The sequence below is a fragment of the Siphateles boraxobius genome, unplaced genomic scaffold (assembly GCF_051911475.1).
Source record: "Siphateles boraxobius isolate OS27281-9 unplaced genomic scaffold, OSU_SipBor_1 72, whole genome shotgun sequence".
NCBI lineage: Eukaryota > Metazoa > Chordata > Actinopteri > Cypriniformes > Leuciscidae > Siphateles > Siphateles boraxobius.
This window is the reverse complement of record NW_027509200.1, coordinates 1,825,358-1,838,349: the sequence shown is the minus strand read 5'-3', so window position 1 is coordinate 1,838,349 and position 12,992 is coordinate 1,825,358. Positions and strand designations below refer to the sequence as shown.

Genomic DNA, 12,992 nt, shown 5'->3' with positions numbered 1-12,992 from the left:
TAAAAGGTGAATAAGGATTATTGAGTTTTTAATAATGAAAAAGTGTGTAAAATGTTTTAAATTGAAATATTCACAACTTGAACATATTGCAGGTAAAAAATAAAATCTAAGTAAAAATATAACCTTGTATGAAAATACCATATGAAAAGTTAATGCAGGATTTAAGATGTTTTTAAACGACATAAGGGCATCAATTGAGCGTTTCTTTGAATGCTCGTAAAAAACGCTTAGAGAATACACAAATGACCCGAAGGAAACATATGGAGAACACTGGGGTATCCAGCCGCAGGTGGAATATTTCAACCCCAGGGGTGGCAAGGTGGCTTGCCAAGGGAAAGACACATGCTCAGAGAGGCTTACAGTGGAAATACACATGTGGGGGTCACTCAGGGGAGGGACCATGCACACGGGAGGCACCTAGCCGACGCGCAGGCAATAGACACTGGCGCCGATGTCAGGAGTGCTGGAGGAACTCAGGGCTTTCGGGAAAGCTACCTGAGGAGAATATCGCACATATCCAGTCCGTGGAGTGGAATGGCGAGCAAGCGAAGACACCTGAGCGGGTCCGGTACTAGCTGGTTGAAGCGCGTACACGAGAGGACACTGGCTCCACTCGGAGATTATAGAATCTGGCGAATGTGTTAGGTTTCACCCAGCCTGCAGCTCTGCAGATGTCTGTTAGCGAGGCGCCATGCGCTAGAGCCCAAGAGGACGCCACGCTCCGGGTGGAGTGGGCAGTCACACCAAGGGGGCACAGACGACCCTGCTGCTGGTAAGCCAAAGCAATGGCGTCCACTATCCAGTGAGACAACCTTTGCTTGGAGAGAGACTTTCCCTTCAGCTTCCCACCATGACAGACAAAGAGCTGGTCTGAGGTCCTGAAACACTGCGTTCTGTCTACATAGGCGCAGAGAGCGCGTACTGGACAGAGCAGTGCCAAGGCTGGGTCTGCCTCCCCCGGGGGCAGCGCTTGCAGGTTCACCACCTGGTCCCGGAAGGGAGTGGTGGGAACCTTGGGCACGTATCCAGGCCGGGGTCTCAGGATCACGTGAGAGTAACCCGGCCCGAATTCCATGCACGCTTCGTCAACGGAGAATGCGCGCAGGTCCCCTACCCTCTTGATGGAGGCCAGTGCAACCAGGAGCGCTGTCTTCATTGACAGGAATTTAAGCTCGACTGATTGCAGGGGCTCAAAGGGAGCACTCTTCAGGGCAGTTAGAACCACTGAGAGGTCCCAAGAGGGAACGAGAGGAGGGCGAGGAGGATTTAGTCTCCTCGCTCCTCTCAGGAACCTGATGACTGGGTCGTGCTTCCCCACCGACTTACCTTCGATGAGGTCATGGTGTGCGGCAATAGCGGCAACATAGACCTTGAGGGTGGAGGGAGACAGCCTTCGCTCCAACCCCTGTTGAAGGAAGGAAAGCACAACGCTGATCGAGCATCTCCGGGGGTCTTCTCGGTGAGAACAGCACCAGTTGACGAAGAGGTTCAACTTCAACGCATAGACGTGTCTCATGGACAACGCTCTAGCGGAAGTGATGGTAGGGTACTCAAACCTGCCTCGAGCCATTCAGGAGCCACACGTGGAGGCTCCAGAGATGGGGACGAGGGAGCCACAGGGAGCCCCGTCCCTGAGAAAGGAGGTCCTTCCTCAGAGGAATGGGCCAGGGAGGTGCTGTCGCGAGGAGTACAAGTTCGGGGAACCAGTTCCGGGTGGGCCAGTACGGCGCGACCAGAGTGACCTGCTCCTCGTCCTCCCTGACCTTGCACAGGGTCTGCGCAAGAAGGCTCACTGGGGGAAACGCAAATTTGCGGCCCGGCGGCCAGTTGTGCGCCAGTGCATCCGTGCAGAGCGTGCCCTCGGTCAGGGAATAATACAGGGCGCAATGGGTCGAGTCGTGAGAGGCAAACAGATCTATCTGTGTGTCCCCGAACTGGTCCCAAATCAGCTGAACCGACTGGGGATGGAGTCGCCATTCTCCATGGAGGGGCTGAAGCCGTGAGAGCTCGTCGGCTGCACAGTTCAGAGCTCCGGGAATGAAAATGGCTCGAAGCGACCTCAGATGCTTCTGACTCCAAAGGAGGAGGTGGCGAGCGAGATGTGACATACGGCCGGAGCGTAGATCACCTTGACGGTTGATGTACGCTACAGTAGCGGTATTGTCTGATCGGACTAGTACGTGTTGACCCTTGAGCAACGCCCGGAAGCGGTGCAGGGCAAGGCGTACTGCCAACAACTCGAGGCAATTGACATGCCATAGCCGCTGGGGTCCTGTCCAGGAGCCGGCAGCAGCATGTCCATTGCACATGGCACCCTAGCCCATGGTGGAGGCATCTGTTGAGACAACAACATGCCGGGAAGCTCGTTCCAGGGGGACACCCGCACTGAGAAAACTGAGGTTCGACCACGGGGTGAAGAACTGTGTTCACAAACCTGATCTCGAGAGTGAGCTAGGATCAGCCAGTCGTCGATATAATTCAGGATGCGAACCCCGTGTTCCCAGAGGGGAACAAGGGCAGCCTCGACGACCTTCGTGAAGATGCGAGGAGACCGGGCTAGCCCGAAGGGGAGAACCGCGTACTGGTATGCCTGCCCCTCGAAAGCAAACCGTAGGAACGGCCTGTGTCGAGGAAGAATGGAGACATGAAAGTAGGCGTCCTTCAGGTCGATCGCTGCAAACCAATCCTTTTCTTGGGGACAATGAAGTAGGGGCTGTAAAAGCCGGACCTCATCTCGGCTGGAGGGACAGTCTCGATTGCACCCTTCGCCAGCAGGGTGGCAATCTCTGCTCTCATGATGGGGGCATTGCCACAGACCAAAGTGGAGCGGACTCCCCTGAAGCGGGGAGGAGACCATGCGAACTGAATCGCATAGCCGAGCCTGACGGTCCGCACGATCCAGCGGACAGATGGGGAAGCTCTAACCAGGCTCCCAGGAACTGAACCAGCGGGATCATGCGAACCACAGGCGTCCCCCCGGAGAGGCAGCGAAGCGGAGTAACTGGCCCAGACGTGGACGGCATAGCGGCCCGGAGTGGGGGCACAGTTAGCAACCGCGCCCTGGCAGAGGGGGCAGAGGGGGCCAGGGGAGGACCAGGCTGGTCGTCCCGCGGGGGCCTGCTCTGCCAGGGGTCTGGCGACAGTGGGGGACAAGGGCGGAGCGGTCCGTAGACGGCACGCCGTGTCATTCGCCTCCGGGACAGAGGGGGGCGAGGAGAGCACGGCTTGTGGGCGATGCTCTGTGTCGCCGAGAACTCTGTGAGCTCAGGGAAGAGGGGGTCGTTTCTGTCATTAACCACTTTAGGGTGCTGCCCACCCGTGGGTGAGCAGCGGGGAGCGGAGAACAAAACATTCTGGAGTGGTCCTGCTACCATCTCCTGAGAAACGACCATCATCCCTGAGCAGCCCGTCTCAGGAGCGCCGCTTGGCCCGGCGTTTAGCGGGGGGCGGGGCAGGAGAGGGCTGTGGCGCCTTCTTGCGGCTTCCTCCGCGACCAGCCCTGGGTGGAGGCTGCTGCGTGGTCTGGGCGGGAGGGGCGGGAGCCGCAGGAGGGCGCCCTCGGCGGGAAACAGGCTGAGGCGTCTGCCCGGCCGGGCGGGTGGAGGCAGCAGCGGGCCGGCGGGGCAGAATGTGCTTGATGGCCTCGGTCTGTTTCTGGGCAGTTGAGAACTGTTGGGCGAAATCCTCAACTGCACCGCCAAAGAGGCCGGCCTGGGACAGGGGGGCGTTGAGCAGACGGGTCCGCTCGGTGTCCCGCATTTCAGCCAAGTTCAGCCACAGATGTCTCTCCTGGACCACAGCTGTGGACATCACCAAACCCAGGGAGCGCGCGGTAACCTTCGTCGCCCGGAGAGCAAGGTCGGTCGCGGCGCGCAGCTCATCGAAGAGCCCTGGGTTTGTCCTACCCTCGTGCATGTCTCTGAGCATCTGGGCCTGGTAGACCTGCAGGGTAGCCATTGCATGCAGTGAGGCAGCCGCCTGTCCCGCCGCTCTGTAAGACTTCGCCACAAGGGTCGACGAAAATCTCTACAGGCTTTGGATGGGTGCTTAGGCTCGCCCCGCGAAGAAGCACCAACTTCGAGTCCACCATCAGCGCGAGTCCATCATCAGCGCTTGTACACGAGTCCACCATCAGCGCTTGTATACGAGTCCACCATGTACACGAGTCCACCATCAGCGCTTGTACACGAGTCCACCATGTACACGAGTCCACCATCAGCGCTTGTACACGAGTCCACCATGTACACGAGTCCACCATCAGCGCTTGTACACGAGTCCACCATCAGCGCTTGTGCACGAGTCCATCATCAGCGCTTGTAAACGAGTCCACTATCAGCGCTTGTACACGAGTCCACCATCAGCGCTTGTTCACGAGTCCACCATCAGCGCTTGTTCACGAGTCCACCATCAGCGCTTGTACACGAGTCCACCATCAGCGCTTGTATACGTGTCCACCATGTACACGAGTCCACCATCAGCGCTTGTGCACGAGTCCACCATCAGCGCTTGTTCACAAGTCCACCATCAGCGCTTGTACACGAGTCCACCATGTACACGAGTCCACCATCAGAGCTTATGCACGAGTCCACCATCAGCGCTTGTACACGAGTCCACCATCAGCGCTTGTGCACGAGTCCACCATCAATATATCATCAATATTTCAAGCAGAAATATGTTGCTGGTCACGTAATTCGTGCTGCTTTGACTTGCAAGCGACCCACACAGACCTATATGAAAGATTATTTTAGCATTATGTATTTCCCATTGATAAATACAGTGCAAATAGTTCCATCTCTTTGGATAAAAGGGAAGAGCAAATAAAAATCAATAATAGGCTGAACTGTACCATCATAATATGTCCGTAACATTAGATGTCTGTAGATGACCAACCCATAACTGTTACATTAGAGGTTAGGGGATAATAACACAGTTTGTACAGTATAAAAATCATTATGTCTAAAGTTCACATAAAACATGAAAACCCAACAACCCAATCCTTGTTGTGTAAAACATCTGTTCATAATCTGTGATTACACAATTCTAATACGAATATCACCGGGAGGCGTCTGGAATAACTGTGCAATGATACATTTTTTTAAGACAGCTAATTTTACAGTATAGGCTAATATTCAGAATGTCAGGCAACGACCGCTCAAATGGCCGCTTCCTTTGTGAAATATAACAGACCACCTTTTTAAAAACTGTTATTTAAGCTAATTTGTGCATAAATGTTTGCATTCAAGTTTTTCATATAGAGATAGACAGTCAATCAATCAGTCAGACAGACAGACAGACAGACAGACAGAGATGGTAATTGTAATTTTACAAACTAAAATAGCCTAAACAGAACTGGAACCTTTAAGATATGCGCTCGTCTTCACAAAAACTACAGACAATATTGTTTATTCTGGGCAGTATGACAAGCCATGGCAAAAAGCAGACTAACTTGTAGGCAATAACCTACTTGAAAGGAAAACAATTTTACCGAGTAAAAACAGAGTTTGTGTTGTTGAATCACTCCTAGTGCAATTTTTGGCGTTGTCGGTGGGAGGCGCACTACTTAGACGCACCGTACACTTGGAAAAAGCATTAGAAGAATATTCATGACTCTACTCTTCCTCTTCAGCAAATCAGTTAGGTTTATATCAAATTAATCAAGTTTGGCGGTCCTCTACAAGTTTGGCGGTCTTCTAAAGCCTGTCTGTATGGAGTCTACATTATTTCCCTATAAAAAAAAACGATAGAAGGCATGATAATAAGTGGATGCTCGGATGAGTACATCAAATTTTTTTAAAATTTGAATGTGGATTGTCAAAGGGTGCTTCAAAGGCGAGCATACGTCGATTTTGTGCTGAACATGGCATACGGAGAGAGCGTCTGCAAGATTCCCAGCTCAGGTGGAAGTTGCAAAAGCAGTTACCGAGGTTGGTCAGTTCACACTTACATATAATTAAATGTAAAAGTTTATGCGTATGTAGTGAAGTCGTGTGACGTCAGTACTATTTGGTAGGTGGCCAATGAGCAATTGCCCATTTAGGGTATATAAACCATTCATTCAAGCCTCCTGGGGTGCGTCATGGTTGAAAGCCCGCCCCTTCCGTTGTAATTACAGACTGAGTGTGCCACTGGGTTGCTGAGGGTTTGTGCATGTGGGTTGCTGCTTACTCCCAGTACGGTGCCTTCAGGGCTTCCATCGGTGTGGCATCGCAGTTTAACTGATCGGAACACCAGCTGTTGCAGTCAACAAGGCTGTTAAATGATTCTCTTATGGTATATGTTGGAGTGTAACTTGATCATACTGTCTGGTCTTCGTGGACGCTAAAGCGGGCAAAGTGAGCAGTCGCATTAAACAGCGTGCTCTCCCCGCCACTCGCTCTTTAAAGCCATGCTGCTGCTTTCTCCACATCGATATGTTTAAGTCAAGTATGTGTCTGCGGGCTTGAAGGATTATTTTGTTGTTTTTTTGCTACTAGTTGGCATTTTTTTATTTTTTTGGTAGATTTGTTTTCTAGTTATCATGTGATTTCGAGTGACTTTGTCTGCCTAAAAACACTTCCAGGCGTAACGTTATTGCAGTTGACTCTGTATTTGGTGTGAGTTTCTGTCGCGGTCACAGTGTATTTGTTTATTGTTTTTTTCTTTTTGTATGTGAATGTGAGTGTTTAGAGTATTTATACTTTGGTTATTTTGGGTCATGGTAAACTGTTTTTTTTTTTTTGTATTTATTATTTGATTCTGATTGGCCGGTCTGCCTGCAATAACTTCCGGGCGTACTGCAGTTAATTCTGTGTGGCGTTCCTGCCGCGGCCAGTGTATTTGTTTATGATCTGTCTTTACTTTGTTTATAGTATTTATAGTTTGTTTATTTGGGTGGTTTTGTCCTGTCAAAGTCGTTAAATTGACTTTGAATATTTTTTTTGTTTTTTTTTGTTTAGCTTATTAATTATCTATATTTTTCTTTTCCTTTAGGAGCTGAGGATTTACTGGAGCGGGCTGGTTGTCTGCCTTACTGCAGGTTTTGCCTCACTAAGAGTGTTATTGCAGTTTCATTATTGCCGTGTCACTACCTTTGGTTATTTGCAGTGGATTTGGTGGGTGTACGTTGGGTCGGCGTGCTTTGTATGGTAGACCTGCTGCCGGCACACTAGCTCGCTCCTGACCAGAAGCCTCAGCCCCTGTGGAAGTTTATTGTGAATCTTGTGAAGGTTTATTGTGACTTGTGTGGGGGGTTTATAGTGAATCTTGTGAGGGTTTATTGTGAATCTTGTGGGGGGTTTATTGTGAATCTTGTGAAGATTTATTGTGAATCTTGTGAAGGTTTATTGTGAATCTTGTGGGGGTGTTTATTGTGAATCTCATGAAGGTTTATTGTGAATCTTGTGGGGGTTTATTGTAAATCTTGTGGGGATTTATTGTGAATTTTGTTTATTTATTTTGTTATCTTTTTCTTTGTTTGCCTTGCTCCATTCAACCATGACCAGTGTGAATTATTGATTTTAAATCATTGTTGATTAACTTTTAGTGTTAATAAAATATTTTTTGTACGGAAGCCCATGCCTCTTGCCTTTTCTAGGTGGAACGTATTTGTGTGCTATATTTGGGTTGTTTTCCCCGTTAACCTGGGGTGGCGTAGTAGCTAAAATTGAGCCACTTGCTACACGTGTTTGACGTGCTGTCCGGGAGGAGGGCTCCGAGCTCGCAATTTGGCCCTAATCCAGAATACTCCTTTATGGTTCGTGTAGGCTACTCAGTTTGGAAGTTTTTTTCCCCCCACAACAGACTGGGTCAACATATGGCAGAAAAATGATGAAAGGATACCTGGCTTCAAAAGGTATCAAAGCATCCGAAGGCCGCGTGGGATGTATGCTGCGAACAATCAATCAGCCCTATCACATGGCTCGATATCATGTAGGTATCGGTAAATAAATTATTGATTATGTTGTTTAATTTTGGAAGTGTTTGTCTTTAATTAAACCATGTTAGTGTTATAAAGGTTAAAAAGTAGTTCACTTCAATACTATATTACTGCACTACCAGGCTGCAGTTTCAGGACCACATTTCTAGGACCCTCGTTTTTTGTGACCACGCCACTAGCCAATTCAGAAGAGACCTGATTCAAACTTGATGCAAAGATGAGACCCATGGAAATTATTCACTTTTTATTATCTTTTACTGGAGTCAGCAGTCTCCAGTTATTATTTAGCTGCAAAAACAGTTAATTGTGCTTCTTGATGTTGTAAACTGGCATTTGTTTGATTTATTGACATTCTGATAAACACTAGTTTTACAGTTTACTGCACTTTAAGTGTATCACCCATCAGAGTACACATGTGGTACGCATGTTGTGCTTCGTCTAATGAATTTAAAGGGTTAGTTCACCCAAAAATGAAAATTCTGTCAGTATTTACTCACCCTCATGTTGTTCCAACCCCGTAAGACCTTCGTTCATCTTCGGAACACGAATTAAGATATTTTTAATGAAATCTGAGAGCTGGATCACTCCTCCAAACTCCTCCATAGGCTTCTTCAGGGATTGAACTTGCAGGCCCCAAAAAGTTATTACAGACATCATTAAAATAGTCCAAGTGACTACAGAGGCTCGATCTTAAGTTTATCAAACGACGAGAATACTTTTTGTGCGCAAAAAAAACAAAAATAACGTCTTTATTTCAACTATTCATTTCCTTCTCTGTGGGCCTCGAGTCAGTTCACTAGTGTAACAGCGCAGCGCTTCTGTTGTTGTACGTCACACGCATCACCCACATGACCAGCGTCGGCCAATAGTGAGCCTACGTGTGACGTAGCTCTACGCTATTACACCAAGAGGCCCAAATTACTGACTAGAGGCCCACAGAGAAGGAAATGAATAGTTTAAATAAAGTCGTTATTTTTATTTGTTTTTGCGCACAAAAAGTATTCTCGTCGCTTGATAAACGTAAGATTGAGCCACTGTAGTCAGTTGGACTATTTTAACGATGTCTTTAATAACTTTTCGGGGCTGGCAAGTTTCAATCCCTGAAGAAGCCTATGGAGGAGTGATCCAGCTCTCAGATTTCATCAAAAATATCTTAGAGTCATTCCACAAAACCGGTATGATTTGAATCCCTCTGACCTTTTTAAGTGTATTTTATCTATTGGGTCACCAAAATCTATTTTAAAAAGTTTTTTGTATCAATTGAAATGTCTCCTTTAATAAAGTTTGAAAACATGACATACATTTTATCTTTATATTAGAAATTATCTTCTTTTTTTCAGTTGACACCACCTATTGTGTCATGTCCCTCATGGCCTTCTATGAAAGTGTACTTGGGATGTGAACAATACAATTAGAAAAAAGTCCATACATATTGCCATTCCCATAAATATATATATCTGTGCTTTTTTGCTGTTAATGTTTTTTTTATGATTATTTTTGCTGTTAATGTTTTTTCAAGTAAGTTCATGATTATTCATTAAAATCACATTATTTAGTCCCGTACCTCAGTAACCCCTCAACCTTCACACATCCTTCTCCCCCCATAAAAATAATGGACTGATCCTTATGTGGCATCAATAACAGGAAGTGACATCATAGAAGTCTTCTGAACAACATTCAATGCAGACACAGGCAAGTTACCACCTTCTTTTATACTTATAACTTATTTATATATTGTGATATTGTGGTTGTCAAGCTCAACGACTCAACCCCGTTACATCAAATAAAGATAGAAAACTATTACTTGTGAAACTTATCTTTGTTATTTCAACAATATACACAATTTTTGTATCATGCATTATATCATGCATTGTATCAATATCATGCATGCCATGTGCTCTCCTTTTATTCACTACATGTAGAGCAGTGGCCATTTTGAGCAAAAAATCACAACCCCGTCACACTCAACCCCGTTACTTCTTTGATCATAATGGGGTTGTGGGATTGTGATGGGGTTGTGTTTTTAACACTTTAGTTCTGAAGTTATCCAGTAATTTAAATGAATTATTATATTACTGCCTATATTTTCATATCTCAGTGTTAACTAAATTGCTCTGAAAGAATGTTTGATTTAATAATATGAAATTAAACATCTACAGACATCTGTCTGTCACAGTCTGTGATGGCACCGACAGCAGCGGCAGAAAGGCAGAGGCAGTATCGTGCACGGCTAAAAGCTGATCCTGAAAAAAGGGAGAAATATCTGCAAAATGAACGCCAGAGATGGAGAAAAAATTTAGAGACAGGAAAAAAGAAAGGTATCAATGAGTTAAGTAAAAGACAACAGCGGCTGAAGCATATAAAGTGGAGAGCAGCTTACAAGAGAAGCAAGGAGAGGAGAGAAGCACTGAGAAAGCACTCCTCCACAAAGTCCAGATCATGCCCCAGAGATCATCCCCAGAGATCTTCCCCAGATCATGCCCCATCCACAGCCAGGGTCTTCAAGGTAGAGCAACAGTGAGCAGTTAAGAGTTTTAGAAAATGACTAGGCTGAGTGTTAGAAAATTCAAAGTGTAGTTAATAAAAGTAGCTTACTATTAGTTGTTTAGGTTGCATGTGATAGGTTTACTGACTGAAAAACCATCCGGTTGATGGCTGCTTGCTGTTTTGGCAGCCATCAACCGGATTATTTTTTACCCTTCTTCAGAGCCCTGATTTCTTTCATCCTTTTCATTGTGTTCTTTCCCCTGTTATCACACCATATCCGTTTCTCATCATTAATTGACTCATTTATTGATTGTGTTTGTGGGCAACATGTGGAGGGGAAGAAAATGTAAGAAAAGAAAGAAACAGGCTGAAGAAGAAAATAGAACAACTTCAGGAAAGACTGGACAAACAAAGAAAACCAAAAGAAAAATACAAAAAGAGGTGCCAACGTTTAAAGAAGCATTCCGATTCACCACAGTCAAAGGTGAGCTAACTGCAAATTGCCCCGTAAACCCCAGAATCAGGAAGACGTTGCTGTATCACCAATCACTAATTAAAGACATCAGTAACAAATATCAGCAGACCACCAAAGAAAGGGAAAGACAACTAATTGCAAAAGTGACAACAGGGAGAATTGTCAAAAAATACAGGTTACAGAGATTTGCTGAGGATTCCCTTGGCTTTTCGAGTAAGCGTTGGCAGCATAAGGAGAGTTTTAACTTTGAAAGGAAGAAGACCAACAGGTTCACTGATGAATTCAAGAACAGAGTGAAGATGTTCTATGTAAGAGATGAAGTCAGTAGGATCACAACAGGGACCAAACAAACACTCACAAGGAACAAAGTTAAGATGCAGAAAAGGTTCCGGGTGGATACACAAAAGAATCTTCACAGAAGATTTTTATCAGAGAACTCTGAAGAAACAGAACAGAAGAAATCTGTGGAGGGGACACAGGAGAACCTCACTGAGCTGTTCCACACCTACATATAACGGTTCAAACAGCATCACTTCAATATCAAGCAGCAGTATGCCTTCTCCCGCGAACTGAAGAGGAACATGTCAGGGGAAGAGGCCTTGATACATTTTAATTTTCAGAAAATTGCAGCTGCAAATACAGCTCCCAGATCCAAGCAGTCCACTTTGGGGCTTCACACCAGCAGGCCACTCTGCATACAGGGGTGTTGTATGTTGGTGGAAAACCAGAGCCTGTGTGCTTCAGCACCATCTCAACCCTGCAGAAATAAAGGCCCTCCAGCAATTTGACAACACCTAAATCCAGTGCTGGATTACCTTCAGGCCACATATCCACAAGTGTCTATGCTGCACTATTTTAGTGATGGCCCCTGTACTCAGTACAAGCAACAAGGCAACTTCTTCCTTTTTAGCACAGAATTAGACAGAAGAGGATTCAAGGCTGGCTCCTGGAATTTTTTTGAGGCTAGTCACGGCAAAGGAGCCCCGGATACCGCTGACATGATAGTGGCAAAGGGACGTGATATCCCGGATGCACACGAGCTGTTCAAGGCCTTGGCCGAGACAAACACAACAGTGAAACAGTTCTTTGTGAAGAGTGAGGATGTTGAGAGTGCAATGGAGAAAATGCCGCAGCAAAAACCAGCAGTCCCGGGAACAAGGAGAATCCACCAGGTGATTACTCTGGCTCCAGGAGAACTGATACACCGTAATGTCAGCTGCATGTGCACAACACAGAAGCAGTTTAACTGCAAGTGCTTCAACACACAGTGTTTCAGTTTTGGCCGGACTTGGGTGTCTTGCTCAAGGACACCTCGACACTTGGTCAGGTGGAACCGGGGATCCAACCACCAACCTTTCGGTTTGAAGACAACCTTAGCACAGATGAAACGCATGTCCAAGTGAAATGTATGCATCGTGATGGGCCAAACCGATTCTTCTGGCCGGCTCGGGATGATATCCTTTGGTACCTGTTTGATGACGTCCTTGAAATCATTCCACCCCCAAAGCCTGTGACAAAGCGCCATGTGGAGATCTTGAAAGAGGTGTGGGCCAGACTTTGAATGCCACGCGTACACGCACAAACACACGCTCACACACAGACATCAAAAAAGCAAAAGTTATATGTTTTATTTTGAGGACCTATTCAGTCAGTTCTAATGTATACTATGTTATTGTTTTCCTGCAGTCGGGTTAATAAAACTTAGTTCAATTGCAACTTATATTTGTTGTCTTTCTTTGTTACATAATGAAATACAGTGTTTATAGAAAATCGTACAGTCAATTTGAGTAAAAAACAACTATTTATATGTTAAGCTGTATTTGTCTCTTCAACCCTGTTACCATCTTCAACCCCGTTACCCTAGTCTCAACCCTGTCACACGTACGTTTTTATTAATTATTTTTTTACGTTTATGAAAAAGTCATTTAATGTTTGTTAAACTTAGTGTAGAATGTTTAGAGCAATCATAAGAATACTGATTTTAGTTCAAATTCTGAAGTTTAGCCACATCTTTGATAAAAAATTATGAGGTTGCTGTCACAAAAAGTGCCCATTTCAGGTTTTAGTATAGCAAAAGTGTGAGATTTTATGTAACTTTTATATTTGCAATTACTA

General features: G+C 45.9%; 1 protein-coding gene, 1 long non-coding RNA gene and 1 pseudogene across 2 annotated transcripts in view; all 3 read left to right on the top strand.

Moving 5' to 3' along the window:
* LOC143724299 (NACHT, LRR and PYD domains-containing protein 12-like) overlaps window positions 1-12,992 on the top strand; it is a 575,203-nt gene that overhangs the window by 329,924 nt on the left and 232,287 nt on the right. The gene's annotated exons all lie outside the window — the stretch shown is intronic.
* The window catches only part of LOC143724323 (uncharacterized), a 37,671-nt pseudogene continuing 30,384 nt past the window's right edge, over window positions 5,706-12,992 (top strand).
* On the top strand, window positions 5,973-7,549 carry LOC143724317 (uncharacterized). Its single transcript, XR_013197348.1, has 2 exons — window positions 5,973-7,317; window positions 7,364-7,549. It is a non-coding gene; the product is annotated as an uncharacterized LOC143724317 (long non-coding RNA).